At 34.4% G+C, this 22964-nt stretch overlaps 1 protein-coding gene across 2 annotated transcripts in view; it reads right to left on the bottom strand.

The window, feature by feature from the left end:
- GLCE (glucuronic acid epimerase) overlaps nucleotides 1-22964 on the bottom strand; it is a 95628-nt gene that overhangs the window by 47391 nt on the left and 25273 nt on the right. For both annotated transcript variants that reach the window (XM_069458286.1, XM_069458294.1), the window contains exon 2: nucleotides 14030-14120. The gene's annotated coding sequence lies outside the window, so the exon portion shown is untranslated. The remainder of the gene's footprint in view (nucleotides 1-14029; nucleotides 14121-22964) is intronic.

Below are 22964 nucleotides of genomic sequence, written 5' to 3' on the forward strand. Positions count from 1 at the left end.
GTGAGACCTCATCTCTACTAAAAATATAAAAAAATTAGCTGGGGATGGTGGCATGCCTGTAGTCCCAGCTACTAGGGAGGCTGAGGCAGGAGGATTGCTTGAGCCAAGGAGTGCAGTAAGCTATGATGATACTACTGCACTCTAGCAGGGGCAACAGAGCAAGACTTTGTCTCCAAACCAAAAAAAAAAAAAAAGAAAGAAAAGAAAAGAAAAGAAAAACAACCATTTACCTTGTTTATCCCTTAGTCCCTTCCTTAGTTTCTTCATATACCATATGGATTTAAAGAATAATTACTTCACAGGTAGGATTAAATGAGTTAATATATGTAAATTGGTTAGATTGATGTCAGGCCCATAGAAAGTACTTAATAAATGTTAGGAAATACCACCACCACCAGCATATTAAAAACAATGAAAGAATCCTTAATAATTAAAAATTTAAGTCAAAGTTCAAGTATAAAAATTTATATATAGTTCACAAGAAGGTATACACACTTTCAACCCAGTGTCTTCTACTCAAGTTTCAAAACCTTCACTACTCCACACAAAAAAATTATTTCTTATACATGATGACTTAATCAACAAATGTTTACTGAATACCTAATAGGCACTGGGTATACAAATAAGAGGCATAACAACTGCCTCTCAAAATCTTATAATCATTATGAATAAATTATTTAGAACATGATATAAGACCATAAGACCATATATAATTGAATGCTCAACTTTGTGGTAGAGAATATAAAAGTCCTGGTATATCCTAACTTTACTGAAGAGTAAGAGGACAGGTAATTCCATGAGAGCTGACTGCAAGGATGCCTAGCTTACTGCACGCATTCCCAGAACTAAGGGCTTACTATGCATTATGTCAAATGCAGAGTGGACCAAATAAACTAAACTCTCCCTACCTCTGCCCTGTTAAAAAAAAAAAAAAAAAAAAGAAAGAAAAGCAAAGAAGCTTAAAAATATTTTGCTAATGTGTGGTTTTTATTCCTAATGGCAAAAATTATACCTTTTTAGACATAATATATTATGATAGGCATATATAGTACTATAAGCGCTTAAGATCACCAGCATAGTTACATTGGGCTGCCCATTCTAAGAATAAAAAACAAAAACTCTATTTGCTGATTAATAACAAGAAAAGAAAACTACACTATTTATGTTAGGTTTATTACTAACATAGTTTCTGACATAATAATCATAGAATAATTCTGGAGACACAGCAGACTAGGAAGCACCAGAAATCTGTCTTTCCACTGAGCCAGGGGTCCCCAACCTATGGTGAGTTGTATAATTATTTCATTATATTACAATATAATAATAATAGAAATAAAGTACATAATAAATGTAATGCACTTGAATCATCCCAAAACCATCCCTCCACCCTCGTCCGTGGAAAAACCGTCTTCCGTGAAAACGGGCCCTGGTGCCAAAGAGGCTGAGGACTGCTTACTTAGACAACAACTGCATTGGCAATATCCGTCTGATATAACTATTCTGAAATTCTGTAGTCCATTGAAAGCCTGTAACTTTCTGGGGAAGGACTTGATGATAAAGTAAGGTGTTAATTTTGGTCACTTTCAGCTCTTAGCTCAGAAGCAGCAAGCCACCCACGGCTCCCCTGGTAGGCAGCTATGCACATGTTCCTAGAGCAGCTTGCATATGGCTTGTGGAAGCCAGGGTAGGCAAAAAGGTCTTTGTCCTCTAAACATGGGTATCTGTGCTGTGATCACTGATTGCTGCCTTTGATCACATCTGTATAGTCAAAGAGGATGGGCCGGAGCACCTTTTTCCTCCTCTTATCACTTTTCTCTTTTTTCCCTTTTGGGATCCAGACATTAAAGACTAGAACAGTCAGAAGCAAGTGTATATATGGAGAAAATTAGAAAGTGACTATGTATGCCTGGAAAAGGTGCAAAGAAAAGACCTGAGAAGATCTTAAGTTTGTACTTCAGGCTGATCCCTCATACAGGAACACCCTCCAACAACAAAATAAATAAACAATAACAACAACAAAACCCAGCAAGCCCTAGGGAAGGGGAAAAAGCTGATTTCCAGAGTTACCACATTATTAGATTTAAAAGTCCAGTTTTCAACTAAAAAAACGTAAGGTATACAAATAAGCAGGAAAGCGTGGCACATTTAAAGGGAAAAAAATAAATCAACAGAAACTGTCCCTGAAAAAGACCTGATGGCAAATCTACTAGGAAAAGACTTTAAAGATGCTCAAAGAACTAAAGGAGGATGTTGTGAAGAGAGTCAAGAAAATGATGTATGAACAAAATGAAAATATCAGTAAAGAAATAGAAAACCTAAAAAGAAACCAGAAAGAAATTTCAGAGCTGAAAAGTATAATAACAGAAATGAAAAATTCACTAGAAGGATTGAAAGGCATATTTGGACAGGCTAAAGAAAGAATCAGCTAACTTTAAGACAGGACAATTGATATTATTGAGTCTGAAGAACAGAAAGAAAAAAGATTAAGAACAAAGACTGTGAACAGAGCACTAAGCAGATAAATATATGCATTGTGGGAGTTTCAGAAACAGAAAAGACAGAGTGAGGATCATAGAAATTATATGAAGAAATAATGGCCAAAAACTTCCTAAGTTTGATGAAAGACATGAATATAAACATCCAGGAAGCTCAACAAACTCCAAGTGGGATGAACTTAAAAAAGAGACCCACACTGAGACACATTATAATTAAATTACCAAAAGACAAAAAAAGAATCTTGAAAGCAGCAAGAAAATGATTCATTACATACAAGGGATCCTCAATAAGATCACCATCAGATTCCTTACCAGAAACTTTGAAGGACAGAGGCAGTGGGCTGGTATATTCAAAGTGCCAGGAAAAAAAAACAGTCAGCCAAGAAACCTACATCCAGCAAAAGTGCTCTTCAAAAGTGAGGGAGGCATTAAGATATTCCCATATAAACAAAACCTGAGGGAGTTTGTTACCACTAGACATGCTTAAGAAGAGCGGATTGGAAGACATAATGTTGTTAAAATATCAATAGAACACAAAGCAATCTACAGATTCAATGCAATCCCTACCAAATCTCAAGGACAGTATTTTACAGAAATAGAAAAACCCATTCAAAAATCCATATGTAATCTCAAGGGACCTCAAATAGTCAAAACATTTTTCCAGAACAAAGCGGAAAGATTCACACTTTCTGATTTCAAAACTTAGGGCAAAGCTGTAGTAATCAAAACAGCTTGGTACAGGCATAAAGACAAACACATAAACCAATGGAACTGAATAGAGAGCCCAAAAATAAACCCTCAAATATCTGGTCAAATGATTTTTGACAAGTGTCAAGACTACTCAAAAGGGAAAGGATAGTCTTTTCAATAAATGGTGCTGTGAAAATTGGATATCCACATATGAAAAAAATGAAGTTGGATCCTTACTTAACATCATGTACAAAAGTACATCAAAGAATTAAAATTAAATATAAGACCTTAAACTATAAAACTAAGAAGAAAATATAGGGCAAAAAACTTTACAACATTGGATTTGGTAATGATTTCTTATATATGACATCAAAGGCACAGAAAACAAAAGAAAAAATTGAAAAATTGGACTTAATGAAACTTAAAAAATGTGCATCAAAAGACAATATCAACATAGTAAAAAGGAAACCTACAGAATGGAGAGAAAATATTTGCAAATTATATATCTGATAAGGGATTTAATATCCAGAATATACAGAGAACTCCTAAAACTCAACAACAAAAAACCACCGAATTCAAAAATGGGCAAAGGACTTATTTGAATAGACATTTCTCAAAAGAAAATATACAAATGGCCAAGCACTTGAAAAGATGCTCAACATCACTAATCATTAGAGAATGCAGATAAAAATTGCAATGAGATGCTACCTCATATCCACTAAGGCTCCTATCAAAAAAAGAAAGAAAAAAAGAAAATAAGTGTTGGCAAGAACATAAGGAAATTGGAACCCTTGTGCATGCTGATGGGAATTTAAAATGGTGCAGCTGCTGTGGAAAACAGTATGGAGGTTTCTCAAAAAATTGAAAATAGAGTTACCATATGATCTAGCAATTCTACTTCTCAGTATACACCCCCAAAGAACTGAAAGCAGGATCTTGAAGAGATATATTTGTACACCCACATTCATAGCAGCATTATTTATAATAGCTAAAATGTGGGTGCAATCCAAGTATCCATCAACAGATGAATGGATTAGCAAAATGTGCTATATACATGTAATGGAATATTATTTAGCCTTAAAAAGAAAGAAATTCTATTATATGCTACAACACAGATGAATCTTGAGGACATTTTGCTAAGTGAAATAAGCTAGTTGCAAACAGATAAATACTGTATGATTTATGATTTCACTTGTATGAGGTACTTAGAGTAGTTAAAATCATAAAGGCATACAGTAGAATGGTGGTTTCCAGGAGCTAGGGGGAGAGAGGGAAATGGGGAGTTACTGATTAATGGGTACAGAGTTTCCATTTTGCAAGATGAAAAGAATAATGGAGATAGAGGCATAGCATGATGAACATACTGATGTATACTGAATTGTAAACTTAAAATGGTTAAGATGGTAAATTTTACCTATGTGCATTTTATATATTTTAACACAAAAAAAATAGAAAGAAACAAAAAATATCACAGAGTTGAAAATAATCTTTTTTTTTTTTTTTTTGAGACAGAGTCTCACCCTCTTGTCTGGGCTAGAGTGCTGTGGCGTCAGCCTAGCTCACAGCAACCTCAAACTCCCAGGCTGAAGCAATCCTCCTGCCTCAGCCTCCCGGGTAGCTGGGACTACAGGCACACGCCACCATGCCCAGCTAATTTTTTCTATTTTTAGTTGTTTGGCTAATTTATTTCTATTTATAGTAGAGACAGGGTCTCACTCTAGCTCAGGCTGGTCTCGAACTCCTGAGCTCAAACGATCCACCCACCTCAGCCTTCCAGAGTGCTAGGATTATAGGTGTGAGCCACCGTGCCCGGCCTTGAAAATAATCTTGGAAACCATAGTCCAACTACTTTATTTATAGATTAAAAAAAATTAAGATCTAGAGTTTAATGCCTTGTCCAAAGTTACATAACCGGTTTTGGCTACACCAACCTTAGACTCAACTCTTCAGAGTACTAAGGCTGTGCTTTCTATTGCAAATTTCTATCTTTGCTGATCTACCTCCAAAACTGAAATAAATACACAGACAGACTCAGATAATGCTTTTATATCATCCCACTTAGTACTATAATGTACTTTAACTTGGAATGTTACAAAAGAAATATTGAATTATTTAGTTACTGAATTAAGAACTTTTTCTTTATCAAATGTCAACTAACATTTATCACTTTTTAAACAAAGAGTCTATAGTTTGACTGCTTATATATACTGAAATAATTTTCCATACAAGTTCATCATGAGATAGGGAACTGGCAGACTGTGCTCAATAAGGAGACATAAAACCTGAACCAAGGTCTCTGTTAAAACAGGAGGCAGTGGAGAAACCAGCCAAAACCAGCTAGAACCAAGATAACCATGAAAAATGACTTCGGATTACACTCACTGCTCATTATACCCTGTTTATAATATATTAGCATACTAGAAGAAACTCCCACCAGTGTCCTGACAGTTTACAAATGCCATGGTAACTCCCAGAAGTTACCCTATATGGTTTACAAAGAGGAGGGATTGTGGTTCCAATAACTCCCCACTCCTTTCCTAGAAATCTTATGAATAACCCTCCCTCCACTTAATATAAAATTAAATAGAAGGTATACAATAAGACCCTCGAAACATACATAGTGCTCTCTCTTGCTCTGAGAGCCACTACTTTATCTATGGGGCAGCCACCTTTCTTTTTTTTGTTTTCTCACCTCAATAAATGTGCTTTTGCCTTACTCTGCTGGCTTGCTCTTGAATTCTTTCCTGTGCAAAGCCAAGAACGCATTTGGCCTTCAGGCTGGACCCCAGTTTTGGGGTCTACTTTCCTGTATCAATCATACACTTGAAATATTTTCTATGTTTATTGATTTGAGAATATTAATATGCTGGAAATAAATACTAAAGAACTAATGACTGGCCTACAGATAGATTTACATTAAGTGTACAGTAAGGTTGCTAACATAACAAAAATGTTAAGAAAACCCTTACAATTGATAATTCTATATAAAGTCATTAATCTTGACAGTGTAACATTACTACAGGGTAAAATATCATTAAGATAAAGATAATTTAATCACTGTGCAAATGGAATTTATTGATCTACCATAAAATGAGTTTATTGACAAAATAATTTAAAGCATTATTTGCAGATATACAACAGTTTGCTTTGTAAATATTATACTAAGTATCATTTTTAAGAGTTTAATCAAACTTTCAAAAAGGTATATTTGCAGTATTGAAATTTTGAGACAAGTATTTTTATCGCTAACAGCAATGCAGACATGTATATTATTTGATTCATAGATGATTTTTGTTTTCAAGAAGACTATTAATTATCACTAATGTCATTAAAGAATCCTTTCTGAGATACCAAATGGAGATTTAGCCGTATGATTAGCATTAATGAGTATTATGCTGGTGGTTCCTTTATATAACACCTATAAAATATCTTTCCCAAAAGTGAAGCCCCTTAAAGTTGAGAAAAACACTATATAAGGTTGAGATAATCTCAGTCTTGTCAAATTATTAGTTTCCCTCTCAGAGGCTTAAAAGTTCAGAGAGATTTTCTAATAATTTTCATTACTTTTCTAACCTTAGGAGAAGCAATATAGTATATTGGATAAAAGCATGAACTTTTAAGTCAGAAGACAAAGTTCAGATCCTAACTCTGCCACTACTAGCTGTGTTACCTTGAATAATTTTCTTTATTTGTAAAATGTGGATAATCACACCTACCTTGTAGGCTAATTGTGAGTATTAAAGGAAATAATATGGAAAACAAAGTGCCTGAGTCAGAGTCAACCAAAGAACAACTGCTCAAAAGAAGTTAAACTCCATTCTTCCTCAGTCCCCCAATTTCAGAAATGTTCATTTCAGTATTAAAAGGTAAAACTGATACTGCCAACTGTCACACACATACAGCTGCCAGCAGCTGCCACTTTATTAGTCTCAGGGTCTAAAGCATACTTAACTGAAGTCACAAAGTTCACCTTTCTAACCTTGTATAAATAAGGAAGTAGGCTACTATCAAGTCCTTAAAAAAATAAATAAAACTCCATGTTTTTTCCTATATAAACAAAAAAAATTATTTATAATATATGTATATAGAGTATTTTTGTCTTTTTACAAGCCTGGGAAAACACTATTTGACTACTTATAGCTCATTTACAAATAGGGCCTGAGAAGGGAGAACATTATAAATTATATACAATGACTAGAGCATCCACTATAAAAAGGTCTGCATTTTCTATTATAAAACTGCTAGTTTAAATCAAAGACTGTCATCATCATAATAACAACAACACTGGGTTTAGCCATTAGAAATACCCATGATATAATCACACAATCAAACAGGACATTTGAAGAAACATGCTCATTCTAAAGCAAAAAAAGTTACCTTCTAATAGTAACATTACTTTTACAATCTGAGTATGTAAATAAAATACTGCTTAAGTTCGCTTTCTCTTACTGAAATGGGAAATAACTCAGTAAACTAGAATTATCAACAAAATCAATCATAATTACCTAAATGATGTGACAGGAATGCTATCCTTTAAGACATACAGTATTCTCCCAATTTAAGCATATTATTTTATGTAATATATTAAGTTCTCAAAAGGCCTTATATAGTAAGCAGAAAAGCCTAATTAAACAATATGGCATCCCTGTCACATTTTACTAGATTAAATATAGGTCTTTTTAAAAAAAATAGTAAATACAAGGTTCAAATAGGATATAAAGCACCCACTAAAACTTGACATATCTTTATTCCATTCTCATAAAAACTAAATGTAAGCTAAGAATTCAATTAGTCATTGGATTACAGGTTACTTAGCAGTAGTCTCTGCCACACAAGGAAGTGGTAAGTGTTCCACACATTTTTATTAACTCAGCTCAATGAAGCAATACATAAAATTATTTTTAGCTGTCAGTTTAAACATTTATGGAAAGTACTCCAAATTTAAAAACGTTCATTTTTCATCTCTTTCACTTAGTATTAACTGATTAGTTGTAAGAACATACCAAAGGTTACATATATAGACAGACATCTCAAGAAAGCATCAGTTTTGTTTGTTCATTTGATAGTCAAAGGGGAAAAGATCTCACTGAAGGCCCTAAAATTTATTTTCCTAAAGTGACATTTGTTCACCCAAAGCCAATCTTCAGCACTAGCAGGACTTATTACACTTTACCTTGTCTTACATATTTTTTCAGTCACAGATATAATGTTTGACTAGATTCCTATAAAGCAATCTAGCTTTAGACAACAATCAAATGATCATTTAAATACTCAGCTATATAAAAACTATACATACATTCCCTGGTAGTAAGCACACATAACTAAAACTCATATATGGAACTCTATATTTTATTATACAGTACAGCCAAATAGAGGTGATGGTAACTAATTCAATCAAAAAGATATTGGAAAGACTCTATTCACCTGGTTGATCATAAAAGAAAATAAAGAGAAATAAGAGACCAGCTGCCCGTTCACAAATGTATGGATGACATACGGAAAAGAGCTCAACATCATTAGTCATTAGGGAAATGCAAATTAAAACCATGAGATATTACTACACATGTATTAGAACATCTAAAAGGCAAAAACTGACAATACCAAGTGCTGACAAGGATGCAGAGCAGTAAGAACTCTCAAATACTAGTGGAGGGAAGGCAAAATTGTACATCCACTTGCAAAAAGTTTGGCAGTTTCTTGTGAAGTTAAATACAGACCTACAACAAGGTCCATAATCCCACCCCTAGGTATTTACCCCAAGTGAAACAAAAACTTATGTACATACATGTGTGCACATATGCACAAACATAAACCCTTTATGTAAATGTTTGTAGTACCTTTATTCATGGCTGACCAAAACTGGAAACAACCCAGATGTCCCATAACAGACAAATGATTGAACCGTGGTACATACAATAAAATACTACTCAGAAACAAAAAGGTACAAACTAATGATTTATACAACAAATGAACGAAACTTATATGTTTGCTAAGTGAAAGAAGCCAGACCTAAGAGGCTACGTATTGTATGATTCTGTTCATGTGAGATTCTGGAAAAGGTTAACAAAGGGGTGGAAAACACATCCGTGGTTGCCTGGGGTTGAGGTTGGGGAGAGGGATTGACTACAAAGGGGCAGCAGAAGGAAATTTTGGGGTCATGGAACTGTTCTTGGCAGATACATGATTCTATGCATTTTTAAAAACCCCATAGAACTATACAACACAAAAGGTGTATTTTACTGTATGTAAATTAAAAACAAACAATCACGATGTGAGAGAAACCCAAGATAAGATGAAAACTGTGAAAAATGAATCTAACTGTGGTACAAATCAATTACACAGTGAACTGAAGGGGATATGGAAGAAAAGATCTGACTTAACTAACTTTGGAAAAAAGCATTTTGGCTAGATACTGTGGGAATAAAGATAAAAAGAACTATACACAAACACTGTATTCTATTTGGTAAATTTGTTTCTCATAGGAGTACGGGTTAGCAATTCTGAAACTACTATACATGTATAACAATTATATAAGTATATTGTAGATAATGAGAGAGTCAGGTTTCTCATTGTAGAAGAAATAAATTCAAATAAGCAAAAGGGGAATACTAGAATAATCCCTGTGATGCTACAATGGAGTTGAAGGTACCCGTATGAACTTTTAAATGAAAAAAATTTTAAATGCATATACAGATTGACACAGAAATAAATATAGATGTGTATATAAATGAGGGTTAGTAAATATACTTACATATCCTAGCTCTGACAGCTGAGAGGCCTAAAAGCAGTAGCCACTCAGTAGCAATAAGCAAACTAGCATCCAAATGTTGGTTTCTAAATACTATTCTCCAGTAAGATGAACCTGGGTTCCTTGGAGAAGTGGGTGATTCCAGGGCTGGAGAAGGGGAAAATATAAGATGAGCCTGAAGCATCTTAAGAAGCCAGAAAGTAAGGAACTGCTTTTTAAGAAAAAGGGAGGAAAAAAAAAAAGAAATCTGACATGTTGAAGGGACACAGAAATACTCCCAGTGGCCAAAGCTAGAACAATTTGAGCAACAAAATAAACAGTATTGATTCAGAATAAAATAAATATTCACAATAATATATAGAAATGATTAAATAAATGTGAGGAGGGACTACTCTCTGTCATAGAAGAATTATAATTGGTAAATGTAGAGAGAATAAGGGGAACAAAAAATGACCATTGGAATACCACAGCCGCTGCAGGCAAGATCCACAAATAAATGCTAAAATTAGTGGCCAAAAATTTAAGAAGAAACAGTACATTTGTGGAGCCTCAAAGTATTTTCCCCCAAATATTTATTAGTTAAGGGGAAAATATTAACTTTACAATGGAGGAATCTGGCACACACCACCATAACCAAGTGATAAAGGTTAATCCATGGAACCCATGATAGTATATGCTGAGAAAGGCATATTACCTCTGTGGTATTCTTTCCCAAAATCTGTAACTTCAATCTAATTATGAGAAAACATCAGAGAAATCCAAATTGAGTGACAGTTTATAAAACATTTAATAGTCTTCCAAAATATGAAAGTCATCAAAGACAAGGAAAGACTGAAGAACTGCCACAGATTAGAGACCAAGGAAATATCACAACTAAATGTAATGTGGGATCCTGGGAAAAGGACATTAGTGGAAAAACTGGTGAAATCTAATAAAGTCTGTAATTTACTAAGTCCATATTGATTCTTCAGTTTTGATCACTATATCATGGTTATGTAAGATGTTAACATTAGGGAAAGCTGAGTGAAGAATATACAAAAATGTTCTGTACTGTACTATCTTCACAACATATTTGTTCATCTAAAATTATTTTAAAATAAAAAGTTTTTCAAAAAGCTTAAAGAAAAGAGAAAAACACTCTTTAATCTCTCTTTCAAGTGTACCTATACCTTTCCTGGCAGCAAATTCTGTAGATAAAATTCCTTTTTCTAAAAAAAATATTTTTATTTAGTAGAAAATAAAATGTGTACAAAAACGATATTATTCAAAAACACATTATTTAACATTTTTAAAGAAAACCCATAGTGGTCAATTAAAGTAAGATTTTTTATATTACTAGTTTCTTTCCAAACTAGTTTTTTTTTTTTTTTTACTACCCTGACAACTATGCAGAAATTATACACATGTCCACATTGTTGATGGCAGTAAAAATACTCATGTCAAAAATTCAACACTGCAAATAGCTACTATAATAGCTGATACCGATCAGCATCTACAAAAGTAAAAAGTTGACATTCTCTTTTAGTCTCTTAGGTATGAACAGGGAAAATTCCAAAACAAGTCCATTCAGGCCCTTTCTTATCTAGCCACATATACTCTAAAACACTGGTCCCCAACCTTTTTGACACCAGGGGCCAGTTTCATGGAAGGCAATTTTTCTGGGAGGAGGGGGTGGGTTAGTATGATTCAAGTGCATTACAGTTATTGTGCAGTCAAACCTCTTTGCTAATGATAATCTGTATTTGCAGCCGCTCCCCAGTGCTAGCATCACCTCCTCAGCTCCACCTCAGACCATCAGGCATTAGATTTTCATAAGGAGCGCACGACCTGGATCCCTCACATGCACAGTTTACAGTAGGGTTTGCGCTCCTATGAGAATCTAATGCTACTGCTGATCTGACAGGAGGTAGAGCTTATGCGGTGATGCAAGGTATGGGAAGAGGCTGTAAATACAGATGAAGCTTTGCTCACCCACCTGCTCCTCACCTCCTGCTGTGCGGCTGGTTCCTAACAGGCCATTCTAAAAGACAAGCTGTATATTCAATATACCAAAGATTTCCTACCCCATCTTTGACTCACATATTTAACATCAAACTGGCAATGACTCAGTATTTGATTTTTGAAATGAAATATTTTATGCTGGCCTAGAAAAATCTAATAATCTAAAGTTACATGAAAGAGAAAATCAAAGTGTGAACTTTTCTATAGATGTCCCCTTGCTTTACTTTTAAGTACCACAGGAACATAAATCAGGGAAGTTTAAAAAAAAAAAAAAAGGTCTTAAGATATGACTTCAATAGAGGCAAAAAAACTTCAGCAGTACCTTCTTACATAATCCATCATCTAAAAGGAAATTTCATTTACTTATTCATAATAAATTATTTATTCATTAAGTCTCAGTCTATGAATCAGACAGGTACTCTCCAAACCCAATTCAGTTTAGCTACACACACAATGCTAAGGTGGCCTCATTAACATATTAAAGTTATCAAGATTCCCATCCCTTCTTCTGCAGCTTAATTTTATCATCTTTCATAATTCAAATGTATAAGCACTCAAATTCTAAATCCATACTGATTTAAATATAAAATGTATGATGGTATAAAAAGATGTTTTCCTTCAGATAAATTTCTAGATTTCCCCCTTTAAAAAGTAAATTTTTAGAAGTTCTAAACTGGTGTTATAAGAACACAAGCAAAGATACCTCACACAAGTCTATTAGGAAACTAAATATATCTCAGGCTAGGCATGACATAAAAGAAACTGTTTTTCAAATTACACCATTCTTTATAACAAGAAGATTTCAGAATGTTACTTTATTTTGTTAGGATTACCTGGAAACTAGTAAAATTTTTTTTTTTCAGATTTTGGTACCCTAAACTGGGAAATTCCTTTACACCTGATATAGGTTGGAAATTCTAATTTATATGACATATTTTAAAAGTATGCTTTTTTCCTTCCCCCAAGAGATTCCTGAAGAGTACAGCAAACAGTTTATAGATTTTCTAGGCTCAAATTTTAATTTCTTCTTCTACCTTATGTATTTTAGACACTCATAATTTTAGGAATCATAAACAAGTATAAATGGTTCAATTTAAAACTCACAGAGAAACATAATTCCAATTTTAACTGTTAGTTAGACTGTTTTCATTTAAAACTTCAAATACTCGAAACCACTTGTGTTACTAGAACAGATGTTAAAAACATACAATCATTACTCTCTCCAAATACTATTAGTTCTGTTTAAATTTAGTAGAAAAGACAAAATATAATTAAATACATTTGTGTTTAATTTTTTAGAGCAGGAACAAGCTTGATCTTTATCATATGAACTTTTATTTTTAAAAATCAAAGTAAAATGAAGCCTTCTACTTAGAAACAAGCACTTGGTATTTAACTGCTCACAGCATCATCTTATTTTTAAAATCATTTATTTCAGAAAACCAGTCCCTCCTCTAAGAAATAATACAGACCCTTTACTTCAAGAAGTTAGGCTTAGTGTAGGTACACTTATTTATACACATTTTTAAATCTCTAATTAGTTTTCATATGACAACCTTTACTGACAACTAAAACCAGTTAGCTACCACTTCACATATTATAATTGCATGGCATAGTAAGATACCCTGATTCTGTCTTCTAGGCCAAGGGTCAGCAAATTTCTCTAAAAGGTCCAGATTTTAGGCTTGTGGGCCACACTGACACTGTTCTAACTAATGAACTCTGCCACTCTAGTGCTAGGGCAGCCATAGACAATACGTAATAAATGAGTGGGACTATATTCCAATAAAACTTTATTTATCAAAACAGGTGGCTGGCCTGTGGGCCATAGTTTGCTGACTCCTGTCTAGGCAAACAGATTTGATTATTAGCAAATAACATCTTCACTGAATATATAATCATGTTTCCCTCGCATCTAGTAGTTGTTAACAGGAACATTAGCTATCTAAATGGTAAATGAACCATAAAAATATTTTCTGAGATCAGAATCTCAGGTTAGACTGGGAAATTAAAATGTGTTAATAAAGCACACACTAAAATATAAGTTTTAAAATGTACAGTAAGAGTATGATTAAGTTTTATTAAATAATCTTACCTTAATCAAATGAAAGAATCTAAACTCTAGTTCATCTCTGGTTTCAATTCAAAATATATTTGAATCAAAACTTCAGTTTCTTGTAAAATTCCTAAAGAAACAAAATTAAAAATCTTAAGTCAGATTCCAGTTCCAGATAAAATGGAGTAATCATACACCAAGCACGTAAATGTAACTACAAGACCCGGACAGAATGCATGCAGCAGCTAATTCAGAACTCTGAAAAGTAAGCCAGTAGTAGGCAGATTCGGTAAGACCAGAATTTGAAGTACCTCTGATGCAATAACAGGTTTACCACTTACTCCCCATCTCTGGTAGCAACCAGACTGAACTTAATAAAGTCCAAATGGAAAGGTTCAGGAGAATCCCTCTAGTTCTGGCTCAAGGAAAGGGAAAGGGGTCTCCTAATACTCACAAGAAGGTATGAAAATCCCAAGTTTTCCTTTTTTCTCTATTCTCTCAAGCCAAGACACCCATGGCAGCAGTGGCAACAGAGGCCATTAGGAGTATAAAACTCTGAGGGAGGGGACCCTACCTCTCTGATCACAGGAGTCCCAAGAGTATGTAGTGGATCCCTGTTGTTTGTTTCTCTCTCTCTGTCCTCTTGCCACTTGCCCCAAATATGGGCACAGTTGCAGGAATGCACATTAAAGAGGGATAAATAAAGCTCCACCTTTCTGGTTAGAGACTGGAAACAGGGAGTCACAGGGAATAAGAAATTAATGGTGCAAAGGACATACCATGAAGAAAGAATAGTCTTTTTGACAAACGGTGTTGGAACAATTGGGCATCCATATGCAAAGAAAAATGAAATTTCACCTTACCCTTTCATATTATATAAAAATTAACTCAAAATAGATCATAAACCGAACTAAATATAAAACTATAAAACTTATACAAAAAATAGAATTTAAAAACAGGACAACATCTTTGTGCCCTGGGGTTAGGCAAAGAGTTCTTAGATATGACACCAAAACACAATCCGTAAGACAAAAAACGGTAAGTTGGACTTTATCAAAATTAAAAATGTTTTGCTCTGGAAAGACATCTTTTTTTTTTTTTTTTTTGAGACAGAGTCTCACTTTGTTGCCCAGGCTAGAGTGAGTGCCGTGGCGTCAGCCTAGCTCACAGCAACCTCAAACTCCTGAGCTCAAGGGATCCTCCTGTCTCAGCCTCCCGAGTAGCTGGGACTACAGGCATGCACCACCATGCCCGGCTAATTTTTTCTATATATATTTTTAGCTGTCCATATAATTTCTTTCTATTTTTAGTAGAGATGGGGTCTCGCTCTTGCTCAGGCTGGTCTCGAACTCCTGAGCTCAAACGATCCGCCCACCTCGGCCTCCCAGAGTGCTAGGATTACAGGCGTGAGCCACCGCGCCCGGCCTGGAAAGACATCTTTAAGAAAATGTAAGACAAGTTACAGACAGGAAGATGATATTTGCAAATCACCTATGGAACAAAGGACTTGTATCCAGAACACACAAAGAATTCTCAAAACTTAACTGTAAGAAAACAATACAATTTAAATATAAGCAAAAGCATACGGATTAGAATAGCTAAAATCAACCAACCAACCACCGCAATACAAATACTGCCAAGGATGCAGGGTAATAGGAACTCTCATTCATTACTGGTGGAAACAAAAAAATGGCACAACCACTTTGAAAGATAGTTTGGCAGTTTCTCATAGTTAAATATACATTTACCATAGTGACCTAGCAAGTGAACTCCTAAATATTTACTCAAGTGAACTGAAAATTTACACACAAAAACCTGCACATGAATATTTAATATAGCTTTACTCATAATCACCAAAAGCTAGAAACAACAAAGATGTCCTTCAACAAGTAAATGGATAAACAAACTATAAACAAACTGTGGTATCCCCATACAATACAGTAATATGCAAGAATAGAAAGGAATGAATTATTTGATTTATGAAACAATATGGATAAATCTTAAATGCACATTTCTAAGTGAAAGAAGTCATACCTAAAAAGTAATATATGACTGCATTAATATGATACACTGGATAAAACAAAACCATAGGAAAAGAAAAAAGATTTGTGGTTGTCAGGGGTTGACGGATGGGAGAGTGGCTGCCTATAACGGGGATGTAAGGGCTACAAAGGGGAATTTTTTAGCGTGATGAAATTGTTCTGTATAGTACCAAGGTGGTGTATATATGATCCTAGGCAATTTGTCAAAACCCACAGAACTGTACATCACAAAGACAGAACTTTAATGTATACAAATTTTTAAAATTCAACTAAGATGTTGGGGGAACTTCAAGACGGAAGGCAGTCTATGATAAATGCATCTGACTGTATTATAAATGACTGACGTAACCTGACTGAAGGGTACAGGGTAAATTTATTTCCCACAGGGTTACTGGTTAACAATTCTGAACTTACTTTACTGGGATGGAACAAATAAGTAAATGGATGATCAAAGCCAGGTTTCTCACTGCTAGAGAGGAAAGTTACAGATAAGCAAAGCAGGGAAGCCTAGCATGAACCCTATGGTACTGGACTAGAGTTACAGACATCAATATGAACTTAATATATACAGCTTAATATGTAATAAGATGGATAGATACAGAAACAACTATAGATGTATATAGATACATGGATTAGTATATACATGTATATTTCCCAGCTCTGTCCTCTAAGAAGGCCTAAAAAACAGTGATAACCATATATAGCAAGGAGTATACCCAGTACCCAGACAGACATTCTGGGTACTGGGTATAAATATAATTCTCCAATACAAGAAACCAGGGCTCCTTAGAGAAATGGCTGATTCTAGGGCCAGAGAAAATGCATGATGAGCCTGGAGTATTCTGTAGTGTCAGAAATCAAGCAAGTATTAAAAAAAGAAAAGAAGACGGACATGTCAAAGGGATTCAAGGACCAACACTGGAACAATTTTAGCAACAAAATCACACAGTATGGGATTATAAACCAATGTATAAAATAAGTGTACATATTGCTATAAATGACAAATAAATGGAAGAGAAGGGACAAAAGCTTCTGTACAGAAGAAATCCTAACAACATATGTAGATATACCCCAAACACAAGATTAAACAATCTCCTCATCTCCTTGAGTGTGGTCTGAAATTAGCAACTCACTTCTAAAGAATAGAATATGAAAGGCCAAAATATTAACTTTATAGTGGAGAAGTATGGCAAATCCTACCTTAACCAAATGATTTTGTCATCATGCATTCTCTGATAAGATGTGAGGAGAAGGGCACTTCCCTCTATGATATTCTTCCCTAAAACCCATAAACTCAGTCTAATCACAAGACAAATATCAGACAAATGCAAATGGAGGAATGTTCTATAAAACACCTGACTGGTATTGGTACTCAAAACTATCATGGTTATGAAAAACAAAGAAAGACTGACAAACTCTCATAGACTATAAGAGACTAAGAAGACATGACAAATGCAATGTGGAATCCTGGACGGATCCTGGAGTAGAAGACTAGTGGAAAATCTAGCAAAATCCAAGTTTGGAATCTGGAGTTTGATTAATAGTAAAGCACCAACATTGGTGTCTTAGTTTTGATAAATGTACTTGGTTTTGGTTTTATAAAATGTTAGCATTACGGGAAGCTGCATCAGGGATATAAAGGAACTCTGTATTATCTCTGCAACTCCTATATAAATCTAAAATTATTCCAAAATAAAAAGGTTGTATTTTTTTAAATGGGCAAAAGACCTGAACAGATCCTTCACCAAAGAGGATATAGGTATGACCAAAAAAGCACATGACAAGATGCTCAACATCATTAGCTATCAGCAAAATGCAAATTAAAACCATTATCCAATACCATTGCAAATCTATTAGAATGGCTAAATTGGAAAAAAAAAAAAAAAAACATGAGCATACCACGTGCTGGGAAGTATGCAGAGCAACTAGAACACTCATACATTGCTGATGGGAATATAAAATAGTATAGCCATCTTAGAAAACAATGTGGTAATTTCTTATGCAGTTAAATATATACTTCCTATATGACCCAGCAATCTCACCTGTATGTATTTTTACCCAAGAAAAGGAAAACTCATAGTCACACAAAAACTTATACACGAATGTTTATAGCAGCTTTATTTGAAATAGCTAAAAACTGGAAACAATCAAAATGTCATTCAACTAATGAACTGATAAACTGTGGTACACCCATATAACTAAATACTACTCAGCAATAAAAAGGAATGAAGATATCAATACATAGAACAACTTAGATGAATCTTAAAAGACATTATGCTCAGTAAATGCATGTGTAATAGTCTCTAATGGCTTCATGATACAGGATTTCATTTAATAACCATTTTCTAAAAGACAAAATTAAAATGACAGAGTGGTTGCCAAGGATTTTGGGGTGCGGAAAGGGTGTGACTATACGGAGATAACATGAAGTAGTTTTTTGAGCTAATGGAACTGTTCTGGATACTGATTATGATGATGGTTACATGAATCTGTACATATGTTGAAATACATCAACTGTACACAGAAAAAGTCAGTTCTACTGTAGGTTCATTAAAAAAAATTCTGATACTTAAAAAAACCTTTAAGTCTTCAAGGCTTTTCTAGGATATTTAATTTGGATTTTATAGTCTATAAAAATCCTCTTGTTTATTCTGCCCACTTTTAAGATAGAGCAAGTGACAAATTTCTCAGCTCAGTCCTAACGTGTAAAATCACTGGGGGGATCAATAGTCTAAATGTCAGTTGCCCTAGGCCACACATCACCTGAGAAGGAGTCTTATCTGTTAAGCATCACAAACCCACCTAATTGAAAAGTAAACCCTGGCATCTGCTTAGTGGTATCATAAAAGAACTTTCATTAAAGAATTTTTTTAAAAAAAGAATACTGATTCACAGTCAGTAGAGAACTCGGGGCAGGAGGGATGTGATTAATTCTACTTCAATTGCACAGAAAGCATTCTGACAATGAAAAAATAAAACAATCATGTTTCTACCTTTATTATTAGGGAAAAAATAGTTGCTTTATTTGAATAAGTAGGATGAGGGAAGCAGGATGTAAACCAGAAAACAATATTTCAGAAGTAATTCTACTATTCTGCAAGAATTTATTTATCTTAACTCAACTAATACAGTAGTATTATAAGCTTCCTGTGAATTACTATTATACTACATATATATGTGGTCACAAAACACTGAAATCCATATAGTCAGAAATCAAAGTTTATTTATTTTTATTATCAGTTTTTTAGAGATGAGGTCTTGCTTTGTCACCCAGGCTGGAGTGCAGTGGCATCATCATAGCTCACTGCTGCCTCTAACTCTTGGGCTCATGGGATCCTCCTGCCTCAGCCTCCCAAGTAGCTAGGCCTACAAGCATGTACCACCATGCCTGGCTAATATTTTAATTTTTTGTAGAGATGGAGTCTCACTATGTTGACCAGGCTGACCTCAAACTCCTGGCTTCAAGTGATCCTCCTGCCTCAGCCTCCCAAAGTGCTGGGATTATAGGTATGTGCCACTGCACCCAGCCTATTTTAATTTTTTTTAAAAAAACTTAGTACAAAGGTACTATCCCTCCTGAATACTTTCATCATATTATTTAATCTATTCAATTCTTAAGTTTATCTTAGGTATTATTTTTAAAAAACATACCCAGTCAACTATTTCCATTTAAGCTAAACTTGATGACTACTTGTGTTTAAGGATACTGTTGTTCTCAGTTGTACTACTCAATTTAAAAACAATTTCACATTGCTATATTTTATTTAAAAGAATCAGAGATTTAAAAAAAATTATTATTGTACTAATTTCAAATGGAAAACAAAAAGCCTCTATAAGAAGTTTTTGCTTAAGGCCTTTTGTTCTAATATTATATCCAATTATATGTGAAATGATCTGCTTCAAGAATTTAGGTTTATTTTCACCAGAAACACATTTTGGAAAATATACGAATTACTTCTGGTACCATATCTTTTATAACTGAAGGTATTTGTATGTAGTAGCTATAAGAAGACACTACAGTCAGTTTAGCTTCAACATCCATTAAAACAGCACCTACTGCAAATCTGTATGCTTATTGCTCCATGTAATCTTCTCACTAGATGTTCAATTTACTAAACAAAGGCTGCTTTAGTAACCCACATCTGACTTCCAAATACACACAATGCACCTGTGAGCATCTTTCAGTAAGTTAGTAAATTTCTTCTGTCTCTCTGTAGCATTGTATGTGTTTAAGTGACTCCTGTTTTAATGTCCATAACCAGTTTTTTTCCCTCTCTTTTTCAAAGAATCAAGAAAACTGCAGTCATTACTACTGCACCATTCACTGTTATACTTCAAAAGTTTCAACTTAATAAGAATTTTTACATAAGAACGAAACCCAACTATAGTAAAGGATGCTATATTTTACTAGCCACTGAGATGCCAAAAAATTCACAGAAATCAACATTAGCTAGAGACATTTTAAAGATTACAGTATATTACACTACCTACCTCTAAAAAATAAAAGTAGCTATCACCTTCCTGCACGCAATATCATCCCAACTTATTAACAATATCACAATAGTCACCTCTACTTAAGCAAATCAAATGAACTTTTCACACATTATTTCACAAGTTCTTTCAGAAATGAAGTTTTGTATACAATGTATTTAGGCTGTTTAGAATCCTAAAGGTCAAACTGATAAGAAATTATCCATAAATGATGTTAAATCATCAAAGAATCAAGAAGGGATTTGGGATGGAGAGCTTGGTATGGAAATTAAGGTCCCATGTGACATCTATACTTTGTAGCTCAAACTTGTGTTACAAGCATATTTAGCCACTTGCTAAGAGTTCTGATAAAAAGTTTTGTGATGTCCAAGTTTAAAATTAAAGCCTGGGGAGATTATCTATAAATCTCACATACCTTTGCTCACTCCAATCCATCACTATTAAAGTTCCACATTGCTGCTTTGGGAAACTACATGATACAGAATTGTAACTTTGACTATCACTAAGGAAACTAAGAATAACTGCCTTTAGAAGGCTTTCAACAACTGATGAGAATCCTGCAGTTTTTTTCATAAAGAGTAGACAGACACTCAACACATAGTGGGAGCACAAAAGGGAATTATGAAGAAAAGAGAAGCTCTAAGAACAGTAAACAGATAGTAAATCTCTTCCATTATTTAAAAAGTCTACAGAAAAGCCATATTAAGAAGTTTAACAATGCTCCTGAATTGGTGATTTTTCACTATTGATGAATGCTGGTTTAAAGCAACTGCTTATTTTTTTTTTTTTTTTTTTAAACTCGGTAAATGCTTTCTGGCTGTTGAACCTAGGAGGAAAAAACAAAACAGAGCTGCCTTTAGCACTTTAGAATCTTTACTAGGAAAAGTAAAATGGAGTACATGGTAATTCTTAAGGCCTTTTTAAAAAGTCCTCAGTGGGCATCTGATTAAATCTTAAATTGTCATCTGAGTCTGGATTGTTGACCTCAAAATTCCTCACTGCTTCTGAAGTAAAAAATAGCCGAGAGAGCGAGAGCTAGAGCGAGAGCGAGAGCGAGAGACACAGAGAGAGAGAAAGTAAGTGAGGTTCCTAACTCAATGCAAAGGAAAAACAAAGCAAGCCTGTGTTAACAATATCTGTTGGGTGTCTATTAGGTTATTCATAAGTATGAAATGTCTGATTTCCTTAAATACTAGGTTTCACAGTTCATATCTCTGACATTTCACTTTGACACTTCTTGTTTTATATTTATTGTAAAGGTACCTCCTCAGTCTTTCAAATGCACATTTTGGCTTGTGATTATCTTTCAAATTTTTTTAGAGCAATTTTTGTGAAACCATGGATAAGTAAAAAATTTGTGTTATTTTTTCATATGAATTCTTTTGTGAAACCAATGCACTGCAGGCAGTTCAAAATATCAACAAAGTGTTTGGGAATAATGTGCCTAATGAACACATAGTACTTCGATAGTTTGAGAAGTTCCATTCTGGTGATTTTAATCTTGAAAATGAGCCATGTGGGCAACCTGAGACCAAGGTGTATAATGATGAGCTGAAAGCTGTAGTGGAAGCAAATATCTCAACCTACGTGTGAATTAGCACAAGGTTTGATGTTACCATTCCAACAATATTGGACCACTTGAAACAAATCCGCAAGGTGCAAGGTAAAGAAGCTGGATAGATGGATTCTGCATGAATTAAATGAATGTCAAAAGAGAAATTGTCTTGCAGCTTGCCTTTCTTTGCTGTCATGACATAAAGGTGAACCATTTCTGTACTGTATTGTTACGTGTGATGAAAAATGAATTCTTTTTGACAATCGCAAACATTCGGCACAATGGTTGGATAAAGATGAAGTGCCAAAACACAGTCTAAAACCAAATATTCATCAAAAAAAAAAAAAAGTTAATGGTGTCTGTTTGGTGGTCCAGCACTGGTATTATCCACTACAGCTTCATGAAACCTGGTCAATCGACTACCGCGGATGTCTACTGCAACCAACTGGATGAAATGATGAGGATGCTTGTGATTAAGCAGCCAAGACTGGTCAACAGACACTAGAGACGGGCTAACTGTCTTGCAAGACAATGCCTGACCACATGTCACACAAAAGACGCTGCTCAAACTACAGAAACTGGACTTGAAAACTCTCTTGTCATCCACCATATTCACCAGACCTTGCAGCAACTGACTACCACTTCCTTCCAGGCTTTGGACCACTTCTTGCAAGGAAAAATATTCAATTCTCAACAAGCTATGGAAAACACCTTTTACGATTTCATCGCCACTTGCTGTCTAGGCTTCTTTGCTGCTGGCATAAACAAGCTACCGTTAAGATGGCAAAACTGTGTTGATAATTTAGGCTCATACTTTGATTAATTGTACTGCTCCTTGTTTGAGATATAATAAACTACATTTCTGATTCGAAATCGAACATTTCAT

Source organism: Eulemur rufifrons, chromosome 2 (genome assembly GCF_041146395.1).
Source record: "Eulemur rufifrons isolate Redbay chromosome 2, OSU_ERuf_1, whole genome shotgun sequence".
NCBI classification, from domain to species: Eukaryota; Metazoa; Chordata; class Mammalia; order Primates; family Lemuridae; genus Eulemur; species Eulemur rufifrons.